This window comes from Tinamus guttatus, unplaced genomic scaffold, assembly GCF_059628265.1.
Source record: "Tinamus guttatus ecotype Peru unplaced genomic scaffold, ASM5962826v1 Tinamus_guttatus_pri_ptg000247l, whole genome shotgun sequence".
NCBI lineage: Eukaryota > Metazoa > Chordata > Aves > Tinamiformes > Tinamidae > Tinamus > Tinamus guttatus.
Genome location: NW_028288781.1, coordinates 6,797,286 through 6,810,386, shown reverse-complemented (window position 1 = coordinate 6,810,386; position 13,101 = coordinate 6,797,286). Strand labels below are relative to the sequence as shown.

At 44.7% G+C, this 13,101-nt stretch overlaps 1 protein-coding gene across 1 annotated transcript in view; it reads left to right on the top strand.

Annotated features, from left to right (window-relative positions):
• Positions 1 to 1,095: 1,095 nt before the first annotated feature.
• FBXW7 (F-box and WD repeat domain containing 7) overlaps positions 1,096 to 13,101 on the top strand; it is a 165,970-nt gene continuing 153,964 nt past the window's right edge. Inside the window, exon 1 of the mRNA XM_088526565.1 lies at positions 1,096 to 1,199. The gene's annotated coding sequence lies outside the window, so the exon portion shown is untranslated. The remainder of the gene's footprint in view (positions 1,200 to 13,101) is intronic.

The following is a 13,101-nucleotide window of genomic DNA, read 5'->3' as shown; positions in this document are numbered from 1 at the left end:
GTTTCCTTACTGTCTGAAAATGTATTAGTTGGCATTTAATCCTTTTTTTTTTTTTTTTAGTTCTTTGCCCGTACTGGGTTCTGAATAAAAATTACTTTTACAGCGGCATATAGCAAGGTAGAATGAATTCAGATTTGAGGGCAGAACCACTTTACATATAAAATAAACCAAGACATAGAGCACACGTGTCACAAGGATGTGGGAAGGGGACATGCTGCCCATTCCTCCTGTCACTGCACCGAGGAGCTCAGCTCAGGGACAGGTTTGGGAAGAGACCCTGGGTCGAGGAGAGCTGTCGCTCGCGGCACGGGGCAGAGGCGAGGCGAGGCGCGGCACGGCCGTCACCGCCTCCCGGCTCAGTGGCCGTTGGGCAGCAGCCGTTGGGCGCGGCGCGAGGGCCCGTTGCCATGGCAGCGCCAACGCCTGCCGCCGTGGCGGGGGCGCGCGCACGTGCGCGCGGGGAAACGATTCGCGCCCTCCGCTGACGTCAGCGAGGCGGAGCGAAAGCGCCCCCCGCTTCCTCCGACTGCGGCTGCGCGCGACTCGCCCCGCCCCCGCCGCCCGCCGCGCGGCCCCGCCCCCTTGTCCCGGCCTGACCGCGCTACCTGCTCGGCCCCACCTTGGCCCCGCGCCGCGTCATCGCCCCGCGCCGCCGCCGCCGCGAGGGGGCGGGGCCTGTTGCCCGGTTACGGCTGTCATCGGCGCGCGCCGCCCGCTGCCGCCCGCTCCCCGCCGCCTCCCCCGCCCCCTCCGCCAGGCGCGGCCACCAGCGGACGCCGGGGCGCGCGCCGGCCCCCTCCGCCCCCCTCCGCCAACCGCCGCTCGCCCCCCGCCACATGCCGCAGAGCGGAGCGGCAGCAGCGGCGCCGCCGAGCCCCGCCGCCCGGCTGCCCCGCACCGCCCGCCCGCGGCCCTAGCGGCCCCCGCCGCTGCCCGAGTGCATGCGAGCGAGGGGGCGGCGGGACGAGCCACTCGCCTCCCCGCCGGCGGCAGCCAGCGGGCGGCGCGGCGGCGGCGGCGGCTCCATGTGAGGCGGCGCGGCGGGTGCGCGGAGCCGCCGGCACAGGCGGCAGCGAGCGGCGGCGGAGGGGGCGGCGGGGCCGCGGGCCCCCTGCGGGCGGCGCCGGGGGCGCTGCGCGGAGCCGCCGGCATCGGCGCCGCAGCAGCGCCCGCAGAGCCCAGCGGAGCCCGGCCCCGAAGTGAGTGACTGAGTGAGTGCGCGGGCGGGCGGCGGGGGAGCACGTGGAGCGGCCCGGGGCGGGGGTCCCGGCCCGGCCTCCCGGGCGGGCGGGCGCGGGCAGGGCGAGCCGCGCCGCGCCGGCCCCAACAAAGAGCGCGGCCGCCCTGCCCCGCTCCCCGCGGCACGCGCGCCCTTTCTTTCTCCTTTGCTTTTCTCCCCCTCCTCCGAAGCAAAAGCAAAACAAAACCCCGAGCCGCGGCGGAAAGTTGTGCGAGCCCCGCAGCGGAGCCGCAGCCGCCGCCGTGCTGGGACTTTCGAAGTCTTTCTCCTCCTCCTCCTTCCCCCCCCGTTTCTTATTAAAGGGCTTGAGCGGCTCCTAATAGATCCTGTAGAGCCTCCCGCCTTGCCATTTACATAACACTCCGTTGGGAAGTGCAACGAGGACGGTCGTGGGAAAACGTTACTAAGGAGAGACTTTTCGCCTTTCTTTGTTTTTTTTTTTGGTCTCCACATAAAGCGTTTTAATCTAGTTTACTAGTGAGAACCCGTGTTGGCTCCTCCTGTTCATCGGGGAAGTTGCGTCTTTGCAAAGCGCCAGCAAGCGCTCTTGCTATCACACCCAGACACTTTGTTCTGAGGTTTGGGAACGAAGGGTCTCATGGGGAAGGCGACTTTTATCTTTCCCCCCTTCTCTTCAATGTGCAGAATTTCCCAGGCAGGGGGGAGGGGAACCTCTAAATGCTGCCCAAATTCAGATCACTTTAGTAAAGTATCCCATTATGAAAAAAGGAAAGTGACAGCCTAGCTGTTGATCTGGGGAGGGCACTTTTATCTGTCAGTGTTAAACTGTTTCATTCATAAGTTAAGTTTTGTATGCCAATTCAGTTCATATGAACAGGCTATACAGAAAAAGTGGAGAGTGAAATTGCATGTCGCTTATTTCATCAAATGGCATTAGGATCCAGAAGTAATAACCCTGTGCTAAGACTGTTGTCTGTGCAAGTCTGAATACTGATCCCTCTTCTTGTGTTTGTGAAAGAAGTTTAGAAAGGTTTTGAAGGAAAATGTTCTAGAATTTGTCTGCTTTTTCATTGGCGAAAGAATAAACAAGTTGCAAACTTTCTGCGGATCTGTTACTAGGATCCCTGTCTTCTGTGTTCCTTTTACTGGGTGGAAGTGAAAGTAGAGGAAAAATAAAACAAAGAAGCAGTGTATAGTGATTGTAGTGACTTAAATGTATCCATATAAACGGAAAGCCATAATTTAGAATCCCACCATGTTCCTTTAGGATTGATAAAGCTGAGGTGAGATGAAAGTACTTGTTTTCCTTCTTAGGTTGTGTGCACTGAAAACTGACAGTATGTACAGTCTGTTTCCCAAGTTCGTGTTTCTTCATTTCACTGAGAAAGAGGCATCCTCTGAAAGCTTAGGAGGAAAAACTTGAAATTAGTAGACACTCCAAATTAGACATCATAGCTAACATTTTTCTCAATTTCTTTTAGAGCCTGGATATGTTTATAGGAGGAGAGTCTCTTTTTAGACCAAAATATCCCCATATCTTAACATCCTTGTGGTCACTGCTGTACTGCACCACCTTCACCTCGCTCTGTGCTTCTCTTGGCCCTGGCTCTGAAGCCAGGAAGTGGACTTGCCCCCTCTTCAGACCTACTGCTAAGAGGATGATCAGTGTTGCGCTGTACTTAATATGTAGAGGAGCTAAAAGGCAGCATGCCTTATTTCAGCAGCAGAGATTATGTTGACTTACATGTCACTTCCTGGTTCCAAATTTAAATCTGTCTTTTTCCATTTCATTATCCTGTTTTTCATGGCATCTGTTTGTAAACATTATTATTTTTTTTCTGTGTACTTTAAATGCAACCTTCTCCTCCTGTTACTGGCATTTCATTTTTTTTGTGGGTGCTCCAGGTTCATAAATATTGCTAGAAAATATGTTACCTTATGTTGCTAAAATTAACTTTGAAGAGCTTAAGTTATTCTTCCTATTAGAGCTTACAGCTAATCAGAGTAGTTACTTTGTCCAAGCTGAATGATCTTTTACTATTGCAGTTCGGTCTGTTTGGAAATCTAAGCATATAAATATCAAAAGCGTATGAATTTCATTGGTATTAACTGTTAGAGAAGCTGAATATAAGTAGCTTTTCAGTTTAGGAAAAGAAATCATTTGTATCTTCAGACTCTTTGATAGACAAATTAACTTTCGTTTCCCCCCATTGTGTGTATGTGCTACTTTGCAGTAGTTTTCGTATATAGTGCATTGGAATTTCAAATTAACTCTAAATAAGAGGGCAGTGGTGTTTAATTTGGGCCTGGCAGTTTTGAAACAGAGAGGAGTGCTATCTTCTGTCTCTTTAAAATAAACCAATTTTTTTTTTTTTTGTCAACATGTTTTAAATTGAGGCTGAATTTAACAAGTGTGTTTAATCTTTTGGTTCTTGTACTTAACAAACACATGCCTGTTAACTGAATTTACATACATAGCATTTGAAATAAAAATATCATAAAGTCCATATCTGCAGAGCTGCTTCAGCCTTCTTCTGTGTAGGATATATGGGAGGTGGTGCTTGAAAGGGGCAATATTACTTGGTAATCATTTTTGCAAATGTTCTGTAATGCCAAGTGTTATAATTTAGCGAGTTTGTGGAGGCTGATGGTTTTGTACTGAAATACTCAATGTAAACACAGGATAGGCAAAGCCAACATGTTTACCAGGTAATTTCTACAGTCTTGAAGTCTTTTGCGGTAAGTGATTTTTTTTTCCCCTCCAAGTACTTGTACATGGACATTTAGAAGAAAATAAGCTTAGAAGTCAACTTACTGTTGAGAAACTTTAGTTTTATTTTGTGATGGTAAAGCCATTGATTAATTCAGATGCTGTTCTGTCTTGAAGCTCGGTTTAGCCCAGTATCGTATTTCTGTCTGTGGTCAACAGCAGATGTCTATGAGGGTCTATAAGCAGCGCTATGTGCTTATGACTTTCTTTCCTGGTATGTATGCTCTTCCAATTGCTATCGGTTTGTGACATAGGCTTGCATTGTGTCTGTGTATTTAGTAGCCTTTAACGGTTTTCTCTTGTGTGAACTTGTCTTGTGGCTTCAAAGGAATAGTTAGTTATTTTTTTTGGATAGATCAATTGTCAGCTTCATTTGATGACCTCGAATTCTTGTATGAGAGAGTGTGTGAATATTTGATCTGTAATTGCCTCTAAACTGTCATAATTTCATATTAAATAGAAAATGAATGAGACACTCCACCTTTCTGTTTATATTGGGTGAAATAAAGTGCTAATTTTAGCTCCATTCTTCATGGAGCAGTCATCAGTAAATAAACAAAACAACTTTAATAGTTACTTAAATATGAATGTACATATTTGCCTTTTTTCTTTGAGAACTTTGGGTGTGCAAGGGGGATTTGTTTTGCTTTACGGAGTGGGAAAGGCCTTTTCAGTCATGTGCAGGGCAGTAAGTCTCGGGAAGGGAAACGGGGCTAAGTGATCTGGTTGCGGTGCTCTGAAGCCTGCTTCCTTTCCACCAGCAGTTCAGCACACCGGTGGTGAATTCCAGCTCACACCAATGTTCATCCTGTGTCAGTGGATACATTACAGTTACATACTTCCTAATATATCCTTGTGGGTTTTTTTTCCCATAATGTGCGTATGTTTTCTCTTCATAAGCATTTTCACTTGCAGCACATGTTCCTAAAGTTTGTGCTCAACAAAACCAAAATGCAAAGTTGTTATGTGTTTTTTTTGTTTGTTTGTTTTGCCTTTCATTTTGTCGATTTTGAAATAGCAGATTTCTTTCGAATAAGAGCTTAGGGAGAATAATTTCCGTTTTTTTTTTTTTTTTTTTTTTTTTTTTTTTGGTGCCAGTAAAACAGTGCATTTTTCCATAATGTCATGTCTTATGGTATCAGCAGACTTCTTTTTTTCCCCACAATTAGCTGGGGCAGTCAGAGATGCTACTGTCAGCTGGAGACCATGGCAGCCGCAGCTCAGCTGGCAGGGGCAGACGTGTGAAATACTCGGCGCTGGTAAAAGCCAACACTCGAGCTTGGCATCTTTGGTTGGGGCTGGCGTGGTTGGCTTTGCGCTTGGGCCCGAGGAATGCTCGTGTGTGCTCTTGCTGGCGGACTTCTGACATATAATTTCAGCAGGTGAATGCACACAAATGGCAACTATGAGAGAGAGGAAAATGGCACTTTCCACTTAAGAGTCTCACAGCCTCTGAAAAGACTGCTCTTCAGATTTGGTAACATAAATATATTGCTGTGAAAGATTAATCAGTATCAATGTCTCCTAAATGTCATGTAGGCATGAGGTCCGTTGGGATGTTTTTTTTAAAAATAAATAAATAAATCAAGTATTCAAGTTGCTGGATCTGTATTTCCGATTGGTCCCACAAGATCATGATAACTGTATCTCATGCTATGCTTTCTAACAGCTACAGTATCAGGGAAACTTGTAATAGACAGGCAATGAATGGCTAAACTGGCCTAGGTGATCTTTGTTTGTCTTGTGACCTGAAGTTGGGTGGCTGGTAATAGCAAGGAGACAGATCTGAGGTAGTTAGGGTTGAGTAATGTTTTCTGTTTAAAGATTGAAATTGTCTAGATTGTGACTGTATTGAAGTACTTTCTTTGAAACTTCTCGGTCGTATGGGTTAGAGCTAGGGACATTTGAGCCCGTTTTCTCTGGAGAAAGACTGTTTTCCCTTCCCTCGTCCCCTGTCTAAGATCTGTGAATGTGGGTTTTTAGTTTATTCATGAATTCCCCTAAATATATATTTTTTACTTTTGTGTGTCTCTGAAGCTCAGGCTGTGGCTCCGATCTTGCCCTGTTATGGTTTTATTTCCTCAAGATTGTCTCAGCTAGCACATGATATTTGTCACTTCCCTGGAGAAGCGCCATTGCAAAGACACCTAGCTCCTGGAAATGCGCGAAGCCCAGGAAGCTGAGACCAGGGGCTCTCTGGAGGGTAGGTGCCTGTTGAAGGAGACCTATCTCTACAGCCCCCCTTATTATGTACATTTTTTTCTTTAGAAATTAAATGTCTTGACTGATTCTGCAATAATCATTAGGCTGCTCTGACATTCCATTTTCCAGTTCCTCAGGCTTTTGGTCTTGCATTAATGTCTGTTTTTCTGAAGGGAGAAGAGCTGAAGACAGAAATGTCTATAATACTACAAAGGTGGGAGAGCTCTGTATTACACAAAGTATTGCATTTCAGTTGTGTTCTGCTGTTGGGATCATAGTTATGAAAGAGTTTAACAGTGGTGAAGTAGCACTAACTTTACCAGAAGTACTGCAAATTCTTTTTAAACACTCCCTGTATTCTTAACACAGAGTTACAGTTATACAGCTGCATTTTTTTTGTTGTGGTAGATTTTGGCAAGTAAGCTCCCGAAGGACAGGACCTGCCAAGCCCAACTGCATGGTATTGGTATTTGCTGCTCAACCCTGCCTTCCTTGACTTTCTGTTTTCAAATGTACATCGGCACTGCACTCTTAACAGATGCTGCTAGATACTTTTAGAATGCACATGGCAGGATCAAGTCTACTGTGTTTTCCTACAACAAGGGAAAACTTCACATTCAGATCTGGTGTAGCATACGGGATCTGCCTATGCTCCTAGAGGGTTTACCTTATTACTAACAATAGATGAAAGGATGCTCCTCTCTGTGTGTAAAATACTTCATGTGCTATATGGGATAAAATGTGTTTTAATTGCACCTGCAGGATTGAAAATGATAACAGTGTTTTTGGAAGTCAACTGGCTACTTCAGAACAAGCTACTTGTCTTACTGAGTGAGTGACAAGCCCAGAACACTGCAAGTCAGTTCTGAGGTCCATGGGGAAGAAAAGCCTGCAAGTTTATTTCCCCAGCTTCCCTTCCTGGTGAGTGCAAGCCTTTCAGCTTTGTCACGCAGCTCATGTTTGAGAGGTCTCTCACTAGCTGTTTTGGTAGCTGCAAAATCTGGTGTTTCTTGCTAGACCTGACAATAGTGGATGCATGCTTTTGTTGACTTCCCCGTCATCTAAGAAGGTTTTCTTTTGAAGAGAGTATCTTCTCAGTGTTCAAGATCATAACCACTACATATCGATAACCAAAATTGCTACTGATGGTTTGGGCCTCTCTGGAAAATGTTACTCATCTCTTGTAGCAAGTGTGGCAGTGGCTGTGTAGTGCCACACATTTTGGAATCTAGAGAAGCTCTGACATCTATGTGGTAGCTTTACTAAATGCTGTGTTTTCAGTAAATAGTGCAACCTGTGGCCATAAGCTAGGGCCAGAAAACCTGCAATTTAAGAGTGCTTACTTTGGTTGCTCTTTATGTCTTTATTTTTAATTCATGCAATGACATGACCCTCAGAACAAGCGATCTTTTGGGCTTTAGCACAGTAGGAAAGGTCTGTGAATTTGAGACTCAGGAGACATGTTTCTGCACGTAATTCCCAGTGTTTGTTTCTGGATTTTGGCATGGCATTTTTTCTGTTGCCAGAGCTGAGGAATATGTCTGCAGATCAGCAGTGTTTCTGTGAGGGGGTGGATCACTGGGCTGGCGGGTACTTTTTCGTTAACACAGTGTGTGATAGTGACAGTCTTTAGAGAGCTCGAAGGCATCCTCAGCATTTCTTAGATTGTCCTGAGGCAAAGTCACTGTGTTCTCTTTTGTCAGGAAACTTCTGACACTAACAGTTTGATTCCTTCAAGTCTCATTGGCTGTTCCAGCAAGACTGATTTTGAAATCGCCAGTCTGTTTGGGGCAGCATGTTTGGGAACTGAATTTCTTTTAACTCAGTGCTTGTTGGGAGAGCCCTGGGGAGGGAGGCGGTGATTCTACATGCTCTACCTTCTCATTAGATTTCCCCATGATGGATGCTTCAGCTTCTCCATGCAGCTGAGGAGGTGGTAGAGGCACAGCTGTGTGACAAGCCTCTGGTGTGAGGGGACAGCTGTACCTCTCTGTTTTCATGGCACGTGCTAGCTGTGTTTTGAGGGTAGCGGGCAGATTCTGGCTGTCCTGCCTGCAGTGCTGCTAAGAGCTCTCCTTATGAGTCCCCTGCTCCCGCCTCACCAGGAGCTCTCGTCTTGGCCTCGCCGTCAGACGTGCAGCGCACACTGCTGGAACTGCCGCTGCTTGTTTGTGAGATGTGACAGAAAGGCCCCTTAATGCTGCCGTAGTTCGAACTGTGCTTTGACATTATGTGTCTTCAGGAAAGTGATAGTATGCACAAAGTAGATCCTACTAAGAATATCTTATGTGGACTGTAATCCTATGTAGGCACTAATAGACAAGTGTCTGAACCTTTCTTTTTCACTCCACAAAAATGTGTTTGTGTTGACTGTGCTGATTATGTCCATAGAGGCAGCCCTCTAGTTCTTGTAGATGTTTCACTTAATTTTGAAAATTTTATATACCTGAAGCTGCATTAAACCTGGGTTGATTCTTAGACAGGGCTCGCAGTAGCAAAAGAACTTCAGCATTTGCAATTACATTTGATTTGTCTTCAGGACATTCCGTTTCTTCATTTCAGATTTTGTCTTCTCAGTTTTGTAGCTTATTGCCATGGTAAAGCTTGTGGTTTTTGTTGTTATATGTCCTTTGCATACTGCTTACGCTTGACTATTGCAAATCAGGAATTACCCGGTTTCGAAATAGAAAAGAAGTGGGCTGATCTTGAAGGACCTTGAGGATCAAACTTCAGCTCAGCTTGTTTGGTTGTGCCTTGCATGAGCACTAGATAACATTCTGTATGACTCAGGAGCACAGGCAGGATTTTTTTCCTGTTTGAAGGAGAGGGGTGGGTGGTATCCCATGTCCCTGGGTGGATGTGTGGCAGTCTAGGTAGGGGAGCTGCACGCTGCAGTTCCTAGCTGGCTACGTAGGAGGTCTGTACAGTCATCCAGCTCAGCTTGCAAGTTGTTTACACGGGCTGTGGGAACCTTTCAAAAGGGGGACTGGGAATGACTGCAAAAACAAAAGCTTGTTTGGTGGGACAAAACAAATGTTAACATTTGCGTCCTTCTCACTCCTGCTATGGTGTGTTTATGCTGCAGTGTGATGGAAACAAAATTGAAGAAGTTGTGTGCAATTTAAGATTAGAAAAGAATAATTTAAAGTTGAAACATCTTACCCTTCATATAAACCATCTCCTTCTTTGCAGAGACAAGTTATCTATTTACCTTTGTCCTTGAGGATTCCTGAGATGCATTCACTTATCCATTAGAGAGGTTGTGGTTCTATATGATGTCTGATTTGATCTAATGGTGAGCGGCTGTTGAAAGGAGGGATTCCACGTAGTTTCAGGCATGCACCCTCTGCACCCCTGGACTTCACCAAGCTTTTTCCTGTAGTGGCTATGGCTCGATTTGGCTGTTTTTTTTTTTTGTTTGTTTTTGTTTTGGCGATTAAAAACGGTAGAAAGCTGACAGCACAAAGGGAAGTGAGAAGGGAGCTGTAAAGCAGCTAAACAGGAGTTGGCTTGGTGTGACATGGGGTGTGTGTTAGTGCTGCCAAGGAGTGCAGGGATGTGGGGCATCCTCTGGGCACTAGCTGGCCACTAGATCAGCTCAGCTGTGCCCTGGAACCTCCTGGTTGTGGTTTGATGACTGCTGAACCCAGCGTGCTGCAACCACAAGGGCTGATCGTGTTGCCCTTCCTTCCAACACTGTGGCTGCGCTGCGCGCTTCCCTGTGAGCTGCTTGGGAGCCAGCACGAGCGCTGGAGCTGGCGAGCCCTTCACCTTAGGGAAGGGTGGCATCGCCCCTTTCGGCAGCAAGGCGCGCTCAGACCACATGTCCAACCCCCAGAACTGTTGTCGGATATATTGTTCCGTAAACCATGCGTGACAAAACACCATCAGCTACTCCTGCCAATTCGGCCTGCAGAATTGAGCATGCACTTCATCTTCAAAGGTTTTTCCCTGCAGTTCTCATATCACAGTCCTAGCTTAGCCACTCTGGACAACTAATCCTTTTATTCAGTAGAGTTGCACTTAACACAGTGATCAAAGCCAGAGCGCACAGAAATATTAGTATTCAAATCTGTTAAACACAAGGCAGACAAATTGTTCCATGAGCAGCAGAGCTAACAAAAGCTGGTTTCCTGTGGATTTGTAACCTCTAGCTGTTTTATTGCCCCGCTGCAGTCATTGAGCCCTCATTACTGTCCTCTCGTCTCTGACTTCCCTCGCTGCAATGTGTTCAGGCTGCTGCCGAGGTACTGCCTTATTCCCTATATAATCTATTGTTTTGTTGGCTCGCTGGCCTAAAGGGAACCTGTGCCCTGACTAGGGCAGAGACGGGTCTTGGCTGCCTGGCTGATACCAAAGAGGGAAACTTTCAGATTAAAGAATTTTACTGCTTGCAGATTTGAGAGTTTAAGCTGTGCTGTTCTCACTGCCTGTTCATTGTCACCTCCCCAGAAGAGTTAGGCCTGCCATGTTTGTTCCATTTCTTACTTTACCAAATCACTTTACACTATTTGGTAAAGTGTAAGACACCACCAGATAGCTTTCAATTATGAAACTTTGGGTATTTTGTTATTTCTTCATATCAATCTTAGAGTTGCTGTTACAGCTCGTTATGCTACTTTCTAGAAGATGTAATCCTTTATTATATTAGATTTTTAGTTAGAGTAATATTTTTGGAACTAAATGTTGAGGTAGAAACAATCTCTGTATGGAAATAAATTGTCTCATTAATCAGGAGCTTCATAGCAATGTCTTGTGTTATTCATGAAGTTTTAACCCTGTAATTTAGATGAGTATATTCTTGTTATAAAAACTCCAGGTCAGTGGAATATCTTGGATCTTTTTTTCTATGCCTTTGCTCTGTATTAATTTATTGCATCTCTTATTTCATGTTTACCTACCATTTCTTTTTGATGTCCTCTGGCATCTTGTTTAAAATGATTGTCATCAACTTTTACTCTTTTTGATGCTGTTTTAATTTAATCAGTATTTCAAGCTATTTTTAACTATGTTGTCATATAGTCATTTTCTAATTGGAATAATACACTAATTTTATAATGTACCATTTGTAATTCTCCCCACAATGTTTTGTGTGCATCATAGCATTTTTTTTTAATTTTTTTGCCAAATGGCATTCTTCAATGACTTGTCCAGAGTAAATGTGTTTCTGCCTTATTTATGTTGTTTAAAATCCAGAAAGTCAACAAATAGAATATTCTTCTTGATATGCAATTCTTTATCAGTAGTTTTGCCTGCTGTGTACTGACTTTTTTTTTTTTTAGCTTGGCTAGAATATCTGAAGCCCATACAGTTCCTTTGCTTGTCTTGATTAACCTTAATAATTTTGACATGAACAAATCTTGCCACTTCCCCACTTTTCACCTTCTGGACCCTTAGTAACTATGTTAAGTAGCTGGAGTGTAGAGTATCCTGTCCTTAGCCCCTTCTTTAAACTAAAAGGCCGTTTGTGGCTTTTCCTTTTTATGCTTTGTTGTTGGCTGTCCTGAACAATATTTTTTCCCTAAGATCAATATTAATTTTTACTTAATAGCCTCTTGAGACAGGGGGAGGCTTTTTGAAAGACAATTTTCCAGCTGCTTTTCCTTAATTCTCTGTTATTTTTGCAAAATTCTACCAGTCTGAAACAAACAAAACAAAACCATGATTTCCTTTCCTGAAGCCGTATTGTGTACATACTCTGGGATCAACCTGGGCATGTTTTACAATGCTATCCTCTGAGCAATTGTTTAAATTAATTTGCTATTGAAAAGCTTGTGTGTCTGCAATAGTCCAAGTCATCTGTACTCCCTTTTAAGTAGAGGTATGCGCTGGGTTTCCTCTTATTTTGATACTAGATGTTTTAGTAAGAGGTTGATGTAACTTTGTAATATTTGCAAATTAAAGGTTGGTTTACTTTCTCACACTCCCGACATGAGGGCAGGAATCAAAACAGGATTAAACTGACAAAATGCAAATGTAGAAGCTTCTTCAAAATGAGGTATTAGAGAAGTACATTAGCTCTGATTTCCAACACCCCCCCCCCCCCCCCCCCCCCGATTGCTTAGTTGCGTGTTATGGCAGCTTAGAAACACCTCTGCTAAGGTAAACATGATAGACTTTGAATTTAGGACTTCGGAGATGCAGGATTCAAATGACAGAAACATTGCAAGATGTACTGCGGAAGAGAGAAAAAAAGGACCCTTCGGTTAAGAAAATTAAGCAAATGGAAGAACAACATCAAAAAAAGCTGAGTTTGTTCATTTGGCTTTTCTGAGGAGTTAAAAAAAAAGGGCAGCCAGGACTGTTTTAGGAGTAGACCATTTTGGTGCTTACTAATAAACAGAGATGTAATGTGTTTGTGGGGGTAAAGTTACAAAACATATGGAAGTATTGGTGGAAAATAATCAGAGTAAAGTTATTTCAGTAGTGGTGGGAGAATTATTTTAACTAACAGTTTGAATGAGATTTCAAATGTTATTAAACATTTGATTTCAATATATTTTATCAAGCTCTCTGAGTGAAGAAAAATTCTAAATAGTAGTATTTTAGATTTTATGGAAATGTTCTCTTTTAAAACCTAAGTTTATTAGATATTTCTGAAACTTAAGACTAGCTGTGCTGGATCACACCAAAGGTCTTTCTAGCCTCCTAACCTGCCTCCTAACCTCCTAACCTTGAAAAACCTCATGCAATTCAACAAGGCCAAGTGCAAGGTCCTGCACCTGGGGAGGAATAACCCTAGACACCAGTACAGGCTGGGGACCGACCTTCTGGAGAGCAGCTCTGCAGAGAAAGACCTGGGTGTCATGGTGGACAACAAGTTGACCATGAGGCAGCAGTGTGCCCTCATGGCCAAGAAGGCCAATGGGATCCTGGGGTGCGTTAAGAAGAGCGTCTCCAGCAGGTCGAGGGAGGTGATCCTGCCCCT